Source organism: Heterocephalus glaber, unplaced genomic scaffold (assembly GCF_053883595.1).
Source record: "Heterocephalus glaber isolate CG9 unplaced genomic scaffold, H.glaber_assembly_v1.0 deba00001124, whole genome shotgun sequence".
NCBI lineage: Eukaryota > Metazoa > Chordata > Mammalia > Rodentia > Bathyergidae > Heterocephalus > Heterocephalus glaber.
The window spans coordinates 521,699-541,251 of record NW_028258197.1 but is presented as its reverse complement, the minus strand read 5'-3'; the positions used below and the strand labels follow the sequence as shown (position 1 = coordinate 541,251).

General features: G+C 36.3%; 1 protein-coding gene across 5 annotated transcripts in view; it reads right to left on the bottom strand.

The window, feature by feature from the left end:
• The window catches only part of Tanc2 (tetratricopeptide repeat, ankyrin repeat and coiled-coil containing 2), a 469,601-nt gene that overhangs the window by 392,193 nt on the left and 57,855 nt on the right, over positions 1 to 19,553 (bottom strand). Inside the window, exon 1 of one of the 5 annotated variants that reach the window (XM_087210157.1) lies at positions 4,571 to 4,981. The exons of the other annotated variants lie outside the window; for them this stretch is intronic. The gene's annotated coding sequence lies outside the window, so the exon portion shown is untranslated. Of the gene's footprint in view, positions 1 to 4,570; positions 4,982 to 19,553 lie in introns of those variants that run through there. 5 annotated transcript variants of the gene reach the window in all.

The window sequence follows — 19,553 nt, the reverse complement described above, 5'->3', positions numbered from 1 at the left end:
ATTGAGAGAAAGATAGCTTCTGCTCAAGAGAGACAGGAAGAGGACCAGAGAGTGGGTTACCCCAAGATGTGGGTTTTTTTATACAATGGAGTACTACTCTGCCATAAAGAAAAATAAACTTGATACATTTCTAGGTAAATGGATGCCCTTTGAGACCATACTCTTAAGTGAAATAAATCAGACACACATGTTCCAATATCTGTTTCTCTCTGTCTCTCTCTGTCTCTCTCTCCTCTCTCTCTCTTTCATACTAGGAATCGAACTCAAGACCTCGTGCTTACTAGGCAGGTGCTGCTGAGCTACATCCTCGGCCCACACTGTTTCTCTTATGTAAGAAACTGAAAGGGTAAATGAGGACCAAAATGTATATTAGATATTGGAAAGTAGGAAGAAATTGTTCAAAAGGAAAAGGGAACAAGGGAGCCGAAAAAGAAGAAAAAAAGAAAAAAAAGAAAGGAAAAATGGAAATAATGCTTTTGTAAATGAGGAGAATAGAAAAAAAGAAGACTCAAGATATATTATGTACAGGAGGATACTAAGCCTGGGCAACTTAGTGACACATGTCTCAAAATAAAAACTAAAGAAGGGCTGAGATATAACTCAAGATCCTGGGTTCAATCCCCAATACTGCCAAAAAAAACCAAGCAATTTTGAAATATGCAGCAGAAAAGTTTTCTCTGCTCTGCAATTTCTACCAGAATATATACACAATTTTTGCTTCTGAAGGCTAAGGATAGTTGAACACTAGCACATCTTAATCTTGAATTGCTGGAGGAAGAGACAATGAAAGAGCTCAGAAAACCCACACAAATCCCATTACCACCATTTACTCTCTGCCTCAGTTTCTTCATCTGTTAGATGAGTAAAGTAAAATTTATTCCTTAATGCTGTGAACATTAAATTTGTATAACTGTATATATTTATGTAGGGATGCGTGTGCATGCTGCTATTATTTACATACATGCTTGCAATTATTATTCAGTCATCCATTACTGGGAAACCACTAAGCACTGGGGCCTTGTACTATGGGCTAGAGAAGTAGAAAAGACAAACTTTCATTTTTTGCCCTCTTAAAGTACACAGTCATTCAACTATGAGAGACAGACATGTGAACTAATACACAGTCTTCAACTTTTCAAATTAACTCCTGAAACTACCTCTCAATCTATCCAAGATTATCAACCATTTTTATGTTATTTAATTTTTTAACAATTGCTAAAACTCAATGGAAAATTCTAATGGTTTGTTTGTAGGTAGGTAGATAGATGAAAATATATAAATCTTCCCTAAAATACAAATCTACTGATGTTATAATTTTAAACCATATTTTCAATCATGTCTAATTTTTCCTGCTATTCTATTTTTTATCTTTAATGTAGGCTAATCTAAAATATATAAATAAATAAAATTCCGCAAAACTTGAATCTCAATATCCTCCTATTCCAAAAAAGTAACAAATTCTTCCTCTTTTATTTTTCACATTTAACTACATTATCAAAAGATTAACAAATACCCTCAGAAACTACATAGGTCTTAGAACTACACAAAGACAATAATAGCTAAATGAATGCTGACAGGAGGTTTTTATCATTTAGTTGAAAATGAATTACTTGGTAGTGTGACACATTTTTTTTTGATGTTATAATCGAGCATTTATACATTTTCTTTAATAAAACAATATTCATTCATTTTCAAAAATATCTTATTCTTTCATCATCTTACTTTGCATCACTCGTTCAACAATAAAATATCTTAACTGCATCCTATTGCAAATTTACAGTACTAATCCTTGCCAGCCATCTTGTTTTCAGCTTGTAACTCTTACAGCCAGCTGCTTTTAGCCAGACTCTATTAGCATATTGGATAATTTAGAAAATAAGCACAAAACTGAAACCTGTAAGATATGGCTCATATTTATCAGGATATATCTGTATTTGAGATATTTCTCTTTAAATATACCTTATTTTATGATTTTCTATTACCTTTCAAAAGAATTCATTCTCTTAATTTAAATGCTCATTCTTGCTTACAGTAATTTTCTCTCCCCTAGATCCTACAAATAAATTTGACCTATTATTGTTTAAATATAAGAATTTTCAATTTTTAATAGAATATACCAACCATAAGCATGTTTGAAGTACTTTCTGTGAAAGCATAGAAGGGTTGTATATTTGACACAGTAATTTACAGGTATAGTCCACCAGTCTAGCCAGAAATTAAGTAATAAAAGCTAACATACATTATTCTCACATCTCAAGGGTATTTCTAAAGCCAGCAGACAATGCTCCACCTATCTTTGACTTGCAACATTCTGCTGTTTGGATGTCAATAACAATGCGGCCTTACCAAGCATCACTAAAGTCTTAGAAGACAAATTATCAAATGCAATTTTTCATATGATGGGAAAGGGTAGGCAGGCCAAAGTATTACTATTAGTGTCTTGTTCGTCAGAACTCTTCCATCACATCCTCACTCATCCTTCATCCTCTAGTTCATCCGTACTCAATAAATGTTCCAAAATTATGTTCTCATTAACTCATTCTATTGCTTAACAGAAAACTCTTTTTAGCAAGATCTTGTCTCAAAAAACAAAAACTCTCTTTTTAGAAAGATTCTACTAGTTTACTAAATAATACTACCTAAAAAGTCTGATTAACTTGATAGAATATAACACTCTGAAAATAACAACAAGAAAAGCAAAACAGCAGAAAGGGGGAAAAAAGCAAAGATTATAATACTCAATAGGATTAAGGAAGAGCTTTAGCAATCTCATTTTCTCTTCCAAACTCCTCCTCATCTCCAAGGCATTTTTGTTTTTCCTGTGATACTAACTAACCACCCAGGCTGCTGTGGAAACCTCCTGTTAGAAAGGATTTCAAGGCCGCTGTGTCTTGTGAAGAGCCAATCAGATTTCTCTGTTTCATCTGCAACATTCCATCAGGGTTATATAACATTTTAGACACATAAAACATTCTAATAATACAGTATACTTCAATCTATAGTTAGCTATTTACCATCAGTAAATTTGGCACATAAAAATCCATTATTCTGTGTTGTTCAATAAAATAAAAAAGATTTTTTTCTTTTTGAGAGGAGTGAATTTACTTTGTCTAAGAGTTTTTGAAAATACAAAATATAGCACTCTGCAAACTAGTAAGATTAATGCTGAGTCCTTGTTTCGGTCTACAGTAAAATGAGGTAACCTAACACAGTGGCAGACAGCCATACAGTTGTTAATTCTCATCACATACAAAACGTCTTTAGAGTGGAATAAAACATAAATAGATTTTTAAGCTCAGGCTGAATCTTTTGCTAATTTTTTAAAGCACAAAAATATGGCAAGTATTAAAAATGCTTGGACAAATGTTTTCTCAAAACAACCTGAACTTTGAATGTTATACCCACAATACTAACCACAATAAATTATCACAGCAGTATTGTTTCCTATATGTTCAGAATACTTGCAGACACTTGTAAGAGAACCATACAAATGTATTCTCTTTCTCTCTCTCTGCCAGAGGTAATGCTGCATAACTTAAACACTGCTCTTCCATGCTATTAATACAGTACATCAGATGTTCAAAACATATTAAGCTGGAACCCATGTAGTGTGTGTGTGTGTGTGTGTGTGTGTGTGTGTGTGTGTGTATTTTTTAAACAGCTCAAAGGCATCCCGTGATGGTTATAAATCAGCACAGGATTAAAATAGTGTCCCCAAAGCATAACAAACCTGAATCCTTTGGGTGCGGCTTAAGAAAACATATCTTGCCTCAACTGGACAGCTCCCTAGTAACATGTAGCCACAGAAACCCAAAATGTATGAGTACATAAGCAAAGTGCTTCCGGGAGGGGTGGGAACTAAATTTCCATCTTTTTCTATGCTTGATATTCAATTGTTCTACAGTGTACTTCTAAAATAACAATGCATTGAGTCAATGCTATATATTGCTCAAGAAACGAAGGACCGAAAAATTTACTTGCCCTACTTCCTTTATTTTACACTAACTATCTACAACATGGCCATTCTTACATTTTGCTTTCATAAAAGAGATAATCATTTAAATCATGACTGTGCAATGCAAGCTCACACTGCATTACAGTCATCAATAAAATATGAAGTGCCAACTCTCATGTTCCTTCTACTGATTTTTCCATATCTCACCAGAGAATGTTATACTAATGCTTTCTGCTATTATAAAATGAACAATATAAGGAAAAAACATTGACAGGAGCTGCGACAAATGTGCAACAGAGAAAATACAAAACCTACAGGTGCCTACTTTTTAAAAGTCTAATATTAATAGAAAAAAATCTTTCATGAACACTATATAATATTTTATATATATACACTCATACATTGAGCAAATCTGTTTATAAGATATCATACATGCATTTTACTAATGTTACACATGCAATATGCCTGAACCTCTATATATTGAGGGTATGCAGATTTCAGAACTGTAAGTTTTACTCTTAAATGGCCATAATCAAATATTAAAACAGCTAAGAATGTCTGACATACTGAAATATATCTAAGCTTTTAATCTTCTATTCAGTGGAGCAAACCCACCTGTGAATCATATTGACGGTTATTTTTTTCCCAATCCCTGAGCGTCCTGCACCATTTTGTTTGCCTTCTGGACAGTGGAGAAATCGGCAGAACAGCAGTGAAGGAGTGCACTGGAGTCAGCAGAGTCAGTGCCAGCCTCCTACTGCAGTCTGTATATTGAATGCACTCAAACCCACAGGTGCCTACGTAAAATCCTCCAGCTGCAGCATGCAACTTAATGTTTCCTTCAGCAGTAAATCTGTATACTACTTTCATTTTGCTTTAACCTAACAAATGGACAGAATGCACAACACTGTGCTTCCACCTTTTGAAAATGATTTTTTACATAAAATACTTACATAGATCTCTATTTAATAGATAAAAATGACTTTTTAATCAAGAAGATCAGTATAATCATGACAGAAAAATGCAATTCTCATATTTCTAAAACTCCAAACTGATAATTTTAGTTTTGAAAAACCATACACATCTTAGTATCTTCTTATGAGCTAGGTTATGAAAATAATTTTCACATACCGTATGTGTATCACGTATAAATGAATAACAGACTTGCTTCTACTCAGACATTTTCATGGACAAATAATTTATTAGAAGAAAATATAAAACATCTGTTAAAAGGCAAAATGAATCCAAGTAAACTGATGCTCAAAAGTGACATGTGAATCAAGAAACAGAGACTTAGTATCCTTTCACAAAAATTTCAAACACATAATTTCTTCATCCTACCAGGATTATAAAATTTAAAAATGAGAAGAAACTTGAAGCAAATAAATAAATCTAACCTTTTGGTTTTTCAAATGAATAAATAAAGGACCAAAGAGATTAAAGTACCATTCTCAAGGTCACATAATTATTCAATAGCAGAGCCTGCTCTTCTAAACATACATTTTAATGAATGACAAATAACCACTGGCACTCACCCAAGATTAAACAGTAACCCAAATATTACTACAACTGTTTAAAAAATAAAGTTTGTGGTTTTAAAAAAAAAACATCTTTAAGAAAAACAAATCTCCAGGCCCAGATGGTGAATTCTACCAAACATTTAAAGAAGTAATACCCATTTTACAAAATTACTTTCAGAAGACAAGAAGGGAAATATTCTTAACTAATTTTGAGGGCAGAATTAGTCAGATATCAAACAAGACAAAAAAAATTACCAAAAAAGACCAATGAGCATAGAACCCAAAGCCTCAACAAAATATTGGCAAGTCAAATCCAGTAATGTATAAAAAGTAAAACATACTATAAGTGGGATTTATCCTCAAAATGTTGGGCTAGTTCAATATTTCAGAATCACTAAATGTAGTCTACCAACAGTTCACAGAAGAAAAATCACATGATCATATTACCTGATGCAGAAAAAAAACACTTAACAAAATTTAACACCTGAAAAAAAGCACAAAAATAGGGGTAGAAAGAAACTTCCTTAACTTGATAGACAGCATCTACCAAAAACCCACCGTTATGGGAAGGGATCTGGAGATGAGGGTAGACAAAAGGGAGAGAAAGGGAATCAGAAAGGATCAAGATGTGATATGCGTATGTTCTAACTCCTCATAATGAACATATTTATTATGTACTACAAATAATAACAAAAAAGAGGCAACAAAAAAAATAATAGCACAAAGAGGGAAAATACTTAGTAGTGACAGGCTGCATGTTCCATTCACTAAGATCAGGAACAAGATGAGAACACCCGTATCTCACATGCTTAGCCACCATTATACTACAAGTATCGGCCAGAGCTATAAGATGAGAAAAAAGAATAAAGTACATACATGCTGAAAAAGAAGAAACAAAACCCTTCCTATTTGCAGCAAATATTGTCCACTTAAAAAAATTCAAAGTAACTGAACAAAAACATTTCTAAGGACTAATAAGTTGGTTTAGCAAAATCAGAGGACTCAAAGCTAGAAGATGAAAAATCAATCATATTTATATATCTATGTATCTATATATCTATACATGTTTTATATATTAGCAATGTCTGCTCAGAACCCAAAATTTAAAAAATAATACTAGAGGAGGAAGGGGGGTAGGCAAGGAGAAGGAAAAGAAGATAAGGAGAAGGAGGGGGAAGAGGAGGAGATGACAATGATGATGATATATAAAGTCTAGTAAAATATGTATCTGATCTACATGATGTTAATAAATGGGGTGAAATGCTAATAAATATCAAAAAAGATCTAAATAAACAGAAAAATGTATCATGTTCATGGACGGGAAGACTCCACGTGGCAAAAATGTTATTCCTACCCCAAATGATCTACAGATTTAATGCAACTCCAACAAAATCCCAGAATAATTTTTTCATAGATATAGACAAGCTAATTCTAAAATTTATATGAAAAGGCAAAGGATCTAAAATAGCTAACACAATTTTGAAAAAGAACAAAATTGGAGGTATCACACTACCCTATTTTAAGACTTACTATAAAAATTCAGTAATCAAGGCAGTACAGTATTGATAAAAGGATAGAAATATAAATCAGTGAACAGAATAGACAGTGCAGAAACACACCCAAACAAATACGGCCAACAGGTTTTTAACAATGATCAAAAGTAATTCAAAGGAGAAAGGATTATATTTTCAACAAAAGTCTTGAAACAACTGCATATCCATATGCAAAAAACAAACACACCAACCTAACTTAATAACTTATATGAAAAAGAAATCAAAATGAATTATAGATACAAATATAAAAACCATAAAACTTTGAGAAGAAAACAAAGGAAAAATATTCAGAACGTGGGATTAAACAAAGTGTTCTGAGGGCATTTGTTTTGTGGGGGGAATGGTTAGTTTAGTTTGGGGGGTTTTTGGTGTTACGTGAACAAACTCAGTCTCTGGCATTCTAAGCACATTCTCTTCCACCCACTAGCCCTGAGTTTTAAGACATGACACCAAAAACATGATTGAATTAAAAATTATAAAATTCATCACTGTTGAGAGGACAAAACAAGCAAAATACATATGCAACAACAGACCTGTATCTAGAATATACAATAAACTTTTAAAACTCAACAATGAAAAAACAAACAACCTAGTGAAAAAAGGTAGGCAAAGGATCTGAAAAGACACTTCACCACAGAAGTTAGGTGAAACGCAAATAAGCACATGAAAAGATATTCATTAGCCAGTGGAGATATGAAATTCAAACCACAATGTGGTACCACCACACATTTCATAGAATGGTTAAATTTTAAAAAAATTGAAATACCAAGTGAATATGGAACAACTGAAATTCTTACACATTGCTGGTGGGAATGAAAATGGTAGGGTAACACAAACCTACCACACCATTCAATAATCCCATTCCTAAGCACTGATCCTAGAAACATGAACATTTAAGTTTACATAAAAACTTGTACATGAATGTCTATAATAACTCTACTTATAATCACCAGAAATTAGAAATAAACAATGTTCTTCTGTGGGTTAATGAAGAAACAAACTGTGATGCATCCACACAATGGCATACCACTTAGCATAGAAAGGAACAGACTATTGCTTGACACAGTAAGTTGGATGAATTTCAAAGGCATTATGCCAAGTGAAAGCCAGTTACTATAGTACTCCATTTATATGACCTTCTCAAAAAAATGAAAACTACTGAGATGGAGAATAGTTCACTGATGTAACCTTTACTATGATAATATACTATTTGTTGTGGTAGGTATACAAACACATACACACACACAAGCATCCTAAGTAACTTCTGCCTTATAATAATGTTCAAAAAGTTTAATCACCATTGGGTTATCATGACTTCTAAGACTAGTTCTCTGCTTTTTCCTCTGGGTCCCCAACTCACTTATCTAACTTCCCTTGGATATCTCATCATCACGTCAAACTTAACATCTCCAAAAATGAACTCAGTGCATCTCCCCCTAAATCCAAATAAACAGCATAACAATTCACTCAATCACCTAAGCCAGAAATATGGTGTCATCTTTGAATGCAAGTTTTGTGAATTACATGATTAGGACAGTGTGACATAATAAGAAACATATGTTTGGCCTCTGCCCTCCCAGTCTTTGAATTTTCCTGGGTAAAGGGGTGATAGGAGCATCTCTGTTATTTGGACTTAGACACCTGGTTACAGACACAAGAGATTCTAAGACTTCTGAAATCTTAAGACAGGGAATACAAATGTCTTTTTTGTATGTATTCTCTGGTGAATATGACTGGTGGGTGGGTGAAGTCTCCTGGATAGCTTCAGGATAGGGACTGACTGCCATAGGTAACAACCATGTGATTAGAGGAAACCTTCAACTTCATCCCTTCAACCTCTGGGCAGGAAGAAAGACTAAGATCAAGTCCAAATATCAGTAACCAATAATTTAATCAATCATGCACACATACTGGAGCCCCAATAAACAACCCAAACTGATGGAACTCTTAGTCAGTGAACGCATCCAGATGAACACATCCATATCCCATCTCCACAAAGACTAAAGTTCCTGTGCTCAGGACCCTGCCAGACTGTCTTATATACTTCTTTATCTTTCTATTCACCTATATTCTTTGTAGTATTGTTTGTTTGGAGTACTGGAGACTGAATCCATGGCCTTCACACTGAGCTACATCACTGGCCTCTCACCCCTTCTCTTTAATTTTGAGACAAGGTCATACTGAGTCACTAAATTTCCCAGACTGGGTTCAAATTTGCAATACTACTGCCTCAACCTCCCACACTGCTGAGATTACATGTGTGTGTCACCATGCCTAGCTGTAGTATTCTTTATTTAAAAAAAAAAAAATAAACATATGCTTTTGTTAGCTCTGCGAGCCACTCTAATACATTATTGACCCCATGGAAGTGGTCACAGGAACTCCTTATTTATACCTAATAGGTCAAAAGTACTGCAGAGACAGAATTCCCATTGTTGTCTAAAGTAGGAGACAGTCTTGTGAAACTAAGCATTCAACTCATGGGGTCTCCACTAACTCCGGGTAGTGTTGAGGCCAGGAGACAGAAGAAAGTTAGGGCACAGGTCCTAAAAAGTTAACCTACATAAACTGAAGGTCAGGGCTTAAGTGAGTTGAAATACAAAAGGCCCAAATAATTAACTTAAGCAAACTGACTATCAGGGCCTAATGGAAAGCAAAGGATAGAGGTCAGGTTCCTAAACAAACTAGAAGGAGCCTTGGAGGGACAGAATACAAACAACTACTTTCCAGACATCAAAACCCTGGCAGCAACTAGTAGCATCCCTGAATTCTGTCACGTTCACCTGTACCAAAAACTGTAGAAAAGGCCTTGGACTTAAACATCAACAGTTTTTTTCACCTTTTGGAAACCCCTTTCCAAACTTTCCAGACATCAAAACTCTGGCAGCAACTAGTAGCATCCCTGAATTCTGTCACGTTCACCTGTACCAAAAACTGTAGAAAAGCCTTTAGACTTAAACAACAACAGTTTTTTTCACCTTTTGGAAACCCCTTCCCAGACATCGAGGAGACTCTTCTCATTCTTCCTAAATAAACATGCACTCAGTCATTCCCTACCACTTGCTGTTTTGTCAGCTTCAATCTTCCATTGCCCCAAAACAAGGACCCAGAGCAGGAAGGAGCTAGTTACAGTGGCAGAATTGAATTGTAGGCCTCAGTTGGTGTCCAGGGAGCTGGAGAACTGCTTAATGTATGAGTAGTACATTTGGTGTCAGAAGTCTTAAGAGTTTTTCTTTTAGTAACTTGATCATCTCTCATCTACATGCTGCTGCAATGGCTCCTAAAGGTAACAGGAGTTTTATTTTGTTTTTTGCCTAACATCACACACATTCCATTCAGAGGTTCTTTACCAACCCTCACTTTATCTACTAATTCTACTTCTGTCTTCTGCCACAGCTGGTTTTCACTAAAACAGGTACCCAAGAAGAGATGATCACAAACCTTTCCCAAACCCTGTAGACTTGTCTACGGGTGGATATCAGATCTAAGTTAGGCCAGAGGTTAATTTATGGTAGCCAACCAGAGTATCTAATTACCTGTATGAAAATTCCTGAATATAGTTTATTAAATGCGTCAAGCCTTCTCACAGGTTCATGCCTTTATACTTGCTGTATTCCCTGCCTAAAAGTTTCTTTTCCCCATTTCTTGAATTGGCTAACTACTCAATAGGCACAATGATAGTCACCACCTCCAACAAGAACTGCTGCAGTTTTCTCCTGTCTGAGACAGAAGTCATTTCTCTGCACTCCAGCAGTACTCTGTGTAGAACAGTATCGTGGTACTTCTCATATCATATTTTAATAATATTGGTTTACTTATGCTATGTAATATAATGTTACAGATGATCTTGCCCCACCCCCCGATACTGGAAATTGAACCCAGGGCTTTCACATTGAGCTACATTTTTTTTTTTAAGACCTATTTCACTAAGTTGTCCAGGTGGGGCTTGAGCTTTGGGTCTTCCTGCATTGGCCTTCCAGAGTGCTGGGACTACAGGCATGAGCTACCACTACCACCAATTTAGTAGTCTGGTCATCCATTTTCAAAAGGGAAACAAAACAGGACAGCAAAGTGACACAGTATTCTAATTAAAGAAATTACTGCTCTGACAGACTAATATTTGAATGATACCAGAGGTAATTATACAATATGAGGTAAATTTCTGAAGCAAAAAAGTGTAGACAGGTATTATGTTGAAAAAAAATTATATTTTTCTTCAGTACTGTATTATCTTTCTCCCACTGAACATTCCCAAGACGAGTCTTTTGTGTTTAGGATGTCTTCTTTTTAGCAACTTTCTAACTCACCGTAGATTCCAGAAATAGAATTAGTGTAATGACCAGAATGGACCATATAGCCTTTTATCTCCATTTATAGCAAATGCTGTTTTTTCTATTTGAATGCCTAACATCTCAGGTTAGCCTTCAAAACACAACTTGCATTATCTTCTCCTCCTTGCCTCTTCTCCAACTGTACTGACCCTGATGGTTTAGAAATGTTTCTTTGATTAGACTTTGACGTTCCTGCAAGTAGAATTATCCCAGGAGGTATCACAATTCCTGATACAGTATACAGTATACAGTAAACACCGAAAGATCATTATGAAGTGAATTATCAAAACAGATTTGGAAGAAGCTGTAAGTTTTTTTCATGACAGTTTTGTATGACACAGATTTCCAAAATGCATTTATCATCACAGAAAATTCTATTGAACAGCACTAAGCTAAAGGGTTGGTAAATTACTTTTAAATGATCCAAAACTACTTTTAGGGTAGGGGGAAGCAGTACTGGAGATTGAACCCAGGGCCTTCACACTGAGCTACAACCCCAGTACTTGTTTCATTTATTAATTTTGAGACAAGGTTTTGCTAAATTGCTAAGGTGCTCAGGCAGGGTTTGAATTTGCAATACTCCTGCCTCAGCCTCCCTTAGTGCTAGAATTATAAGTGTACCATGCCTGGCTTATCACCAACTTTTAAAGAAAAACACAACTTAAGCCTGGAATAATTTGACTTTTTCAGAAAACTGATACCATTAGACAAAATGGATATGAGATATTCCCATCATACACATGATACGGCATGAATTACTGCCTGAGAAGTCTTAGAATAATTATGTTATTTGCCAAATTTTCAAATTTTACACATGGATTTCTAGTTAATGCAGACTGTGCAATATATGAGCATACTTTTGGTTAAAGTACCTAATGTATTGTATAACATTTAATAAATGTATGCTAAATCTAAATCAATTGTACAAAACAATGAACAAAGTATTCTGCACAGCTTAAATTTTCATATACATAAACAAAAGATACTTCAATATTACAGACTCATGAAGATAGTAAAATCACTGTTATAGTGCCACTGGATAGGGTCTGAGAAGGCCTCAATTGAGCCAGCCTAGTGAGCTCCTGACTCGTATCATGGAAAAAGAATTTTAGAGTTAAAGTAATGATTCCAGCTAGAGTAACTGGAGAGGACATGCTCTGATGCACAGGTCCAGGGTGGCCTGCTCACAACAGCAGGAGGCCAGCTCTTAAGGCTTAGTGGAGCTGGGCCAGGGTCCAGTGATTCATTATTTCACTTTTAGTTTCCACAGCTCCAGAGGAATCCTTAGGGCCTGAAGGATTATTTGGTTCCCATGAGATGATCTTCCTTGCTCAGGAGGGGGCTGCCTTGTTTAGTCATGAGATAATTGTTTCTGCTTAGAGGGAGGTGATTTCATCATGGGGTGGTCTTCAAGGCTCTACTTTTCCTAGAACCCAGGTGATAATAGGTTTAGAGACTTCTAGACTTCCTTCCAGAGGGGTTTAGAACTGAACATTGAGAAAGCTTTCAGTTGAGTATCCCTGTAAACTCTGAAAATTACATCAGTTACTCTTATCTTGGTGTTCTATGTCTTGGGGGGGGTGGGGGTGGCAGAGGTGCTGGGGAGTGAACCTTGGGATTTTCCAATGATCTATATCCCAGTCCTTTTTCAATCTTTATTTTTTGAGACAAGGTCTTGCTAAAGTTACGCAAGCTGGGCTGGAATTCATGATCTTCCCAGAGCTTCCCAAGAGTGCTGATATCACAGCCATGTGCTACTAATATAAATAGTACAATTGGGGCTGCAGTGCCCCTCCCTTCCACTCTGTGCTGGACTACTCACCTGAGCAACACTCCAGGGCCAACCCACCACCACCACCCTTGTCCAAAGGACAAAGATCCCTGAACCTGCCCTGGAAAATTCCAAAATCTCAAACCAAGATGCATACACACCAGACCTGCTGGCATGACCTGCACTAACCTTTCTTCACCTGGGGCTCACTGAAGGTTCATGCATTTGGCTGCATCTCATACACACACTATATCCAATTCTTTGTTCATCCCACTCAAGAACCTAGGAACCTGTCTCAGACCTCTTCACCCACAATAACACCACCATACTCAGCTGTAACCTCAGTTTTGAAGGTGAATGAGATAAGGTAGGTTAATTTAGGGATAATAAATCTTCTAACAAAGACACATCCCATGTGATTATTGTATCTATGAGCAGAGCCTAGCTTGGATCTGATCAGTTTTAAGGTAATAAAGGAGACAAAAAATTGAGTTTCTTTGTCTCCTTTCTACCTATTTATTTCTTCTACCTCAATAGAATTAGTGTTGTATGTTTATTATATATCTTTTTATCACTGTTACTTCACTGATGATATATACTATTGGCTGTAGAAATAATTTTACAAAAGATATTTTATGAGAAAGTTTGCATGGAGTTACCATGCAAAGGGTGGCAGAACACACCACTCTAAAATGCTACTTTGGTATAAAGATTATTTTGAGTTAAAGGCACTAGAAAATCAGCAGATGCAAGAAGGGCACCGTGACCTTCCTTTTTCTTCCTGAAAGAAAGTGAAACTCCTATATGAAAGACACTTTCCCCGTATCAGGAAAAGACAAATATTTTTATCACCAAAGATGAGAAGTTGTAGTCAAGAGATACTTGTAAAAACCAATTTTGTTAAATGAACTATTTATTACCTTGCTACTTATTCCTCTATGGTTAATTAACTGTCCTAACCCAAGCCCCTTTCTCTTGGTGCTACAAGTAACTACTCTTCCTCCAACTTAGTATAATAAGTATTCAGCTCTGGTTCTCTGGGTCTTCATTTTCCTATGAAGGCTTCCATGTACATGTAAAAATCTGTATTTTTTTCTCCTGTTAATCTGTCTTATGTCAATTTAATTGTCAAGACCAGCTGAAACCCATAGAAGGCAGTAGTAAAGTTTTGCCTCTGCTACACATGCAAAAAACAGAGCCTCATTCTAACAGTAAAGACATTTTTAATGTTACTTGCTCCTTCAATTTACTAAAAATGAAATATTTAAATATTTTCTTAAAAGGCAAACAAAACCTGGCTTGGCTTCTTTAATTTAGAAACATGACCAGATTACTTTCTAGCTTAGTAAGATATTAAAGATCCCTCGGGAACTCCTATAAGAACCAAGATTTTTGTTCTTTTTGTTGTTGTTGTTCATGTTGTTTCTTTTGAGTTAAGGTCTCACTATGTAGTCCAGGCTGACCCTGAACATGCTATGTGTCCCTGGCTGGCGTTTAACTTGTGACCCACCTGCTTCACCTTCTCAAATGCTGAGATTACAGGCATGTAGCACTATGCCTGGCTGAAGAGGGGTTTTTTTTGCTGTTGTTGGTTTTTTGTTTGTCAAGTTCTTTGTTTGTTTGCAATACTAGGGATTGAGCCCAGGACTTTCACACTAACTACATCTCTAGCCCATTTTTTATATTTCGAGACAGAGTCTCATTAATTCACCAAGTTGCCCAGGTTGTACCTGAACTTATGATCCTCCTGTCTCAGCCTCCTAGAGTGCTAGGATTACAAGTGTATGCCACCACATCCAGCTAAAAACATATTCTAGAGAACTTGGAAGAACAGAAGTCTATGATTATTGTACCATATTAATTTTTAAAAGATAGCTAGCTCTTCTTGTAGCATCTTACTCACTTCTATCATTAGCTTTTCACTATTATGAGTACCTCTATAGATTTTTATTAAAATTCCCATATATTAAGGACAACACCTCACAATTATATTACATGTATGTGCAAGAGCATATACCTGTGATCAAGAGTTTTTTATTTGAAATATTTAAAGTTTTATAAGCAACCAAAAAACTAGAAACAGATGAAAAGTTTGACTACATTAAAATAATTTATTGCTTTAACTTGGTGCAAGCATTACCATATGTCAAGACATGCAGTATGAAAAGTATACCGTTAAGAACAAAATTGTATATTTAATTCATTATTTAAATCCCTTTTTAAAATCAAATATCAGGACTTCCAGGAAGATGGCAGAATGGTGAGCAGCAAAGAAAGAGCCTCTCCAAGATCTGGTGACCAGAAACTGGAATATAGTAACATGAGGAAGAGAAGAAAGGGGGAAGTGGGACCCTGGGATCCAGGAAGGATCTGAAGCAAGAAGTGAAGCCCACTGGGTGAGCAAAGAGAGAAATTTCAAGGAAGAAGGAGGTGGTAGGTGGCACTTTCTCCCTGAGCCCTGATCACTGCATGGGAGGTACAGCTTGAACCTGCAGATGCACAGTGATTACTGGCAGCCCCAGAGGCCTCCACAGAGATGCACAACAGTGGATGTGGCAGACTGCAGTGGCTGGTGACTTATATGGGTTCAGATGTCCCCCAGGAGAGGGCAACTGACCAGTAGCCATCTTGAAGAGGCGCCAACTGAGCTCAGAACTCAGAACAGCTACAGGTCGGCTCCATGTAGTAGCTCCCAGTGTCACAGGGATGCTACCAAGTTCAGGTCAGCAGGAGGTCAAGGACCAAGAGTTCAAGCTGGCAGGAGACACAGAGACTATTTTAGGGTTAACAAATCCAGTTCCAGCCTCACATTCAGAAACTAGCCTGAACTTCAGTGGAACTAAAGGTGCGGGCTTGCTGGGATTATCCACTACCCCACCATAAAGCTTTGGCTGTCTTGCTGGGATTAATAAACTCAGATCTGGACTCTATCTGTCCATGCTGTCTACCAGTGTCATCAGACCACTGTCTGCCAGTGACAGGCAGACTCACAGCTTGAAGTGGACATTTATTTTTCTTTGTTGTTGTTCTTGTCTTTTTTTTTTCCTTTCTGGTTTCTCTGGGGTTTTTGTTTTTTCCTGATGGTTTGTTCCTGTTTTTGTATGAGTGTGAACACAGTTTCTAGTTTTTTTGTCGTTGTTCTGTTCTGTTCTCATTTTTATTTCTTCCTTGTGTCTTTTCCTGTCTCATTCACCAGTTTCCCAGAGTTGATTTGATCTTCATTTGTCCTCCAGCCTTGCTTCTAATCTCTTCCTCTTCTTCTATTTCTCTATTTCCCGCCCCCCTTAAATTTTCTCCCCTGAGCCATGGGTGGTGGCACACGCCTGTAATCCCAACACTCAAGAGGCTAAGGGAGGAGGATCACCATGAGTTCGAGGCCAGCCTGGGCTACTAGTGAGTTCAGGGCCAGTCTGAATTACAAAGGGAGGCCCTGCCTCAAATAACGAACAACAAAATGAAGAACTACTCAGCCGTGAAGAGTGAAAAACTAGAGACATTTATAGCAAAATGGATGCACATTGAGGAATACTCTTAAGTGAAATAAATAGGACACATGTGTAAATACCAAATAGTTTCTCAGGTGTGAGAAACAAAGTGTATATAAGGATCAAAATATATAGTATATAATGTGAAATAGGAAGAAAAGATCTAAAAGGGAAGGGGAATTAGAAGGGGTAGGGAAAAGGAAAAAACGGAAAGGAAAAAATATGAGAAAAGAAAAAAAAGGAACTCTTTGTAAATACGAAGGGATGGAGGGGGTTAAGGGAGGGCAGGAGAATGGGGAAAAAATGGGAACCAAGATATATCATGTAAAGGTACAAATTCCCAATGATGAATGTCATTGTATTGTATACCTAAAATGTACCAATAAACTTAATGAAACAAAAATTTGTCTCCCAAGGGTAAAATCACAGAATTAAGAGCTTATTTACTGCATACAATTTTTTGGTTTGTTTTAGATTGTTAAATAACAACAAATCTATTTCATATGGTTAACAGTGGCAAATTAATAGTTATGACAGTTTGTCATTTCCTAGGCTGTGTTTGATGCTATTGTTATTGTTGACTGTACTACTTTAGTCAAGGTGGCATAACTGTTCTAATAAATTGTTCTTCCTGGTATGCCAAGACTGAGATTAACTAAAAGTCTTAAAAAAATATTATAGGCCAGTGCCAAAGAACCAGGGCTGGGTCAAGTAGGTACCAACTTCTCATCCCCAATAAATTGAAGAGGTAGGATACTGCAACAGACTCAAAACAAAAAGCCAACGACATGTGAAAGACACCTCTGAGAAGTAGTCATTTACAGAGGATTTTAAACACTAGTAATAAAGCTATTTATCATAAGTAATTTATAAGTATCAACCCAGGATTAAACTAAATATATATATGTATATATGTGTGTGTGTGTGTGTTTGTGTATAGATATAGATAGACAGATAGATAGATAAAAAAAATAAGAAGACACTTTAAAAAGATGCAACCCCAGACAAGACAAACCCAGGGGACAAAGAGGTGGAACAATCTGAAAGGCACCCACCTGGCACTATGAAGTGGTAACAACAAAAGTAAAAAGGCAGATAAATGAAGCTTTAGGAAAAAAAAATCAAATCAGAAAAAATCTCTTAGAGGGTCAGGGATTTAGCTCAGTGGTTCCAGTGCCTGCCTTGCAAGCGCCAGGTCCCAAGTTCAATCCCCAGCAGCAAAAAATAAATAAATACATACATACATACATACTCTCTCGGATATCTACAGAGATGGTAACCACAATGAAAGATATGTGTAGTCATGTATAAACAACGAATAGTTTCTCTGGTGTGAGAAACTGAAAGTGTAAATAAGGACTAAAATGTATATTAGGTAATGTGAAATAGGAAGAAAAGGGGCAAAGGAGAAGGAAGTGGGAGGGGTAGGGGAAAGGAAAGAAGGGAATGGAATTAATATGAGAAAATGGAAAAATAGGAACAAAATCTTTGTAAATATGGAGGAATGGAGGGGTTGAAGGGAGGGCTGGGCAAGGGTGAAAAATAAGAACCAAGACAGATTATGTAAAGGTGCAAATTTCCAATGATGAATATCATTATATTATATACCTAAAATGTACCAATGATTAGAATGAATAATTGATAATGCAAAATAGGAAGAAAAGGTCCAAAGGGGTAGGGGTAGTGGGAGGAGCAGGGGAAAGGAAAGAAGGGAAAGGAAAAATGATGAGAAATGGAAAAAATGGAAATAAAGTCTTTGTAAATAGAGAAGGGTACAGGGGGTGAAGGGAGAGCTAGGAATGGGGAACAAGTAAGAATCAAGATGCATCATGTAAAGGTACAAGTTCCCAATGAGAAATGTAATTGTGTTGCATACCTAAAAAGTACCAATAAAAGAATTTTTTAAAAAAAGAAAGATATGTGTAGTGACTCTAGACCAGAAACAGATTAAAAAAAAAAAAAGCAGAGAAGCTTAGGAAAAGGATAGAAACCACGAATGCCCAGCATAGGAAAGAAATGGAATTCATGAAGCATATCCAGGAAATTAAAAATTCCACTGAAAGTATATGCAGCAGAATGAGCCAGTATGAGGACAGAATGTAAGATATAGAAGATAGATTGCAGTTAGTTATCACGAAAAGAAAGATTTCTTTAAAATAGCAAGGGACCATGAGAAATCAATCCAGCAGCTACTACATGTTGCAAAGAAGAATAACATAATATTAATCAGAGTCAATGAAAAAGCAGGAGATTGATGTACCCAGACTGATGTAACCTGTAAAACTATCTTTCAAAATTGATAAATAAGATACTTCCATTACAAAGAACACTTGAGGAAATTCACGAACACCAAACCAGCACTCCAGTGTTCTGAAGGATATTCTTGAAAGACATAACGGGGATTACAACTCCATGAATCCCAACAGAATGAATCCCCCAGGCAAGGCAAGAAATTGAACAGAGGAGGAAAAAAGGGAGCCAACAACAGAAAAATTATATGACAATGATAAGTCAATACATATCAGTTATAACCATCAATGATAATGTTCTGAATTCACCAATCAAAACAAATAGACTGGCAGAATGGGTCTAGAACCAAGGTCTAACAATATGCTGCATACAAAAAAGACATTTAATTGAAAAATAAATTCGTAGACTGAAAGTTAAATGATAGAAAACAATACACCATGCAAGAGGAAGGTAGCTATTTTATTTGCAGACCAAGTGGATCTTAAGCCAAGACTGATTAAGAAAGAAAAAGAAGGTCACTACATCCTTGTAAAGGGAACACTTTAACAGGAAGAGATAACAATCATAAATGTTAAGCACCAGAGTGCCCAGGAGGAGGCTTCCAGGCCACCATAAAAAACTACCATGCTCAGCCGAGAGGTGAGCCACTCCCAGCACCGAGGAGGAGGCTTCCAGGTTGCCATACCAC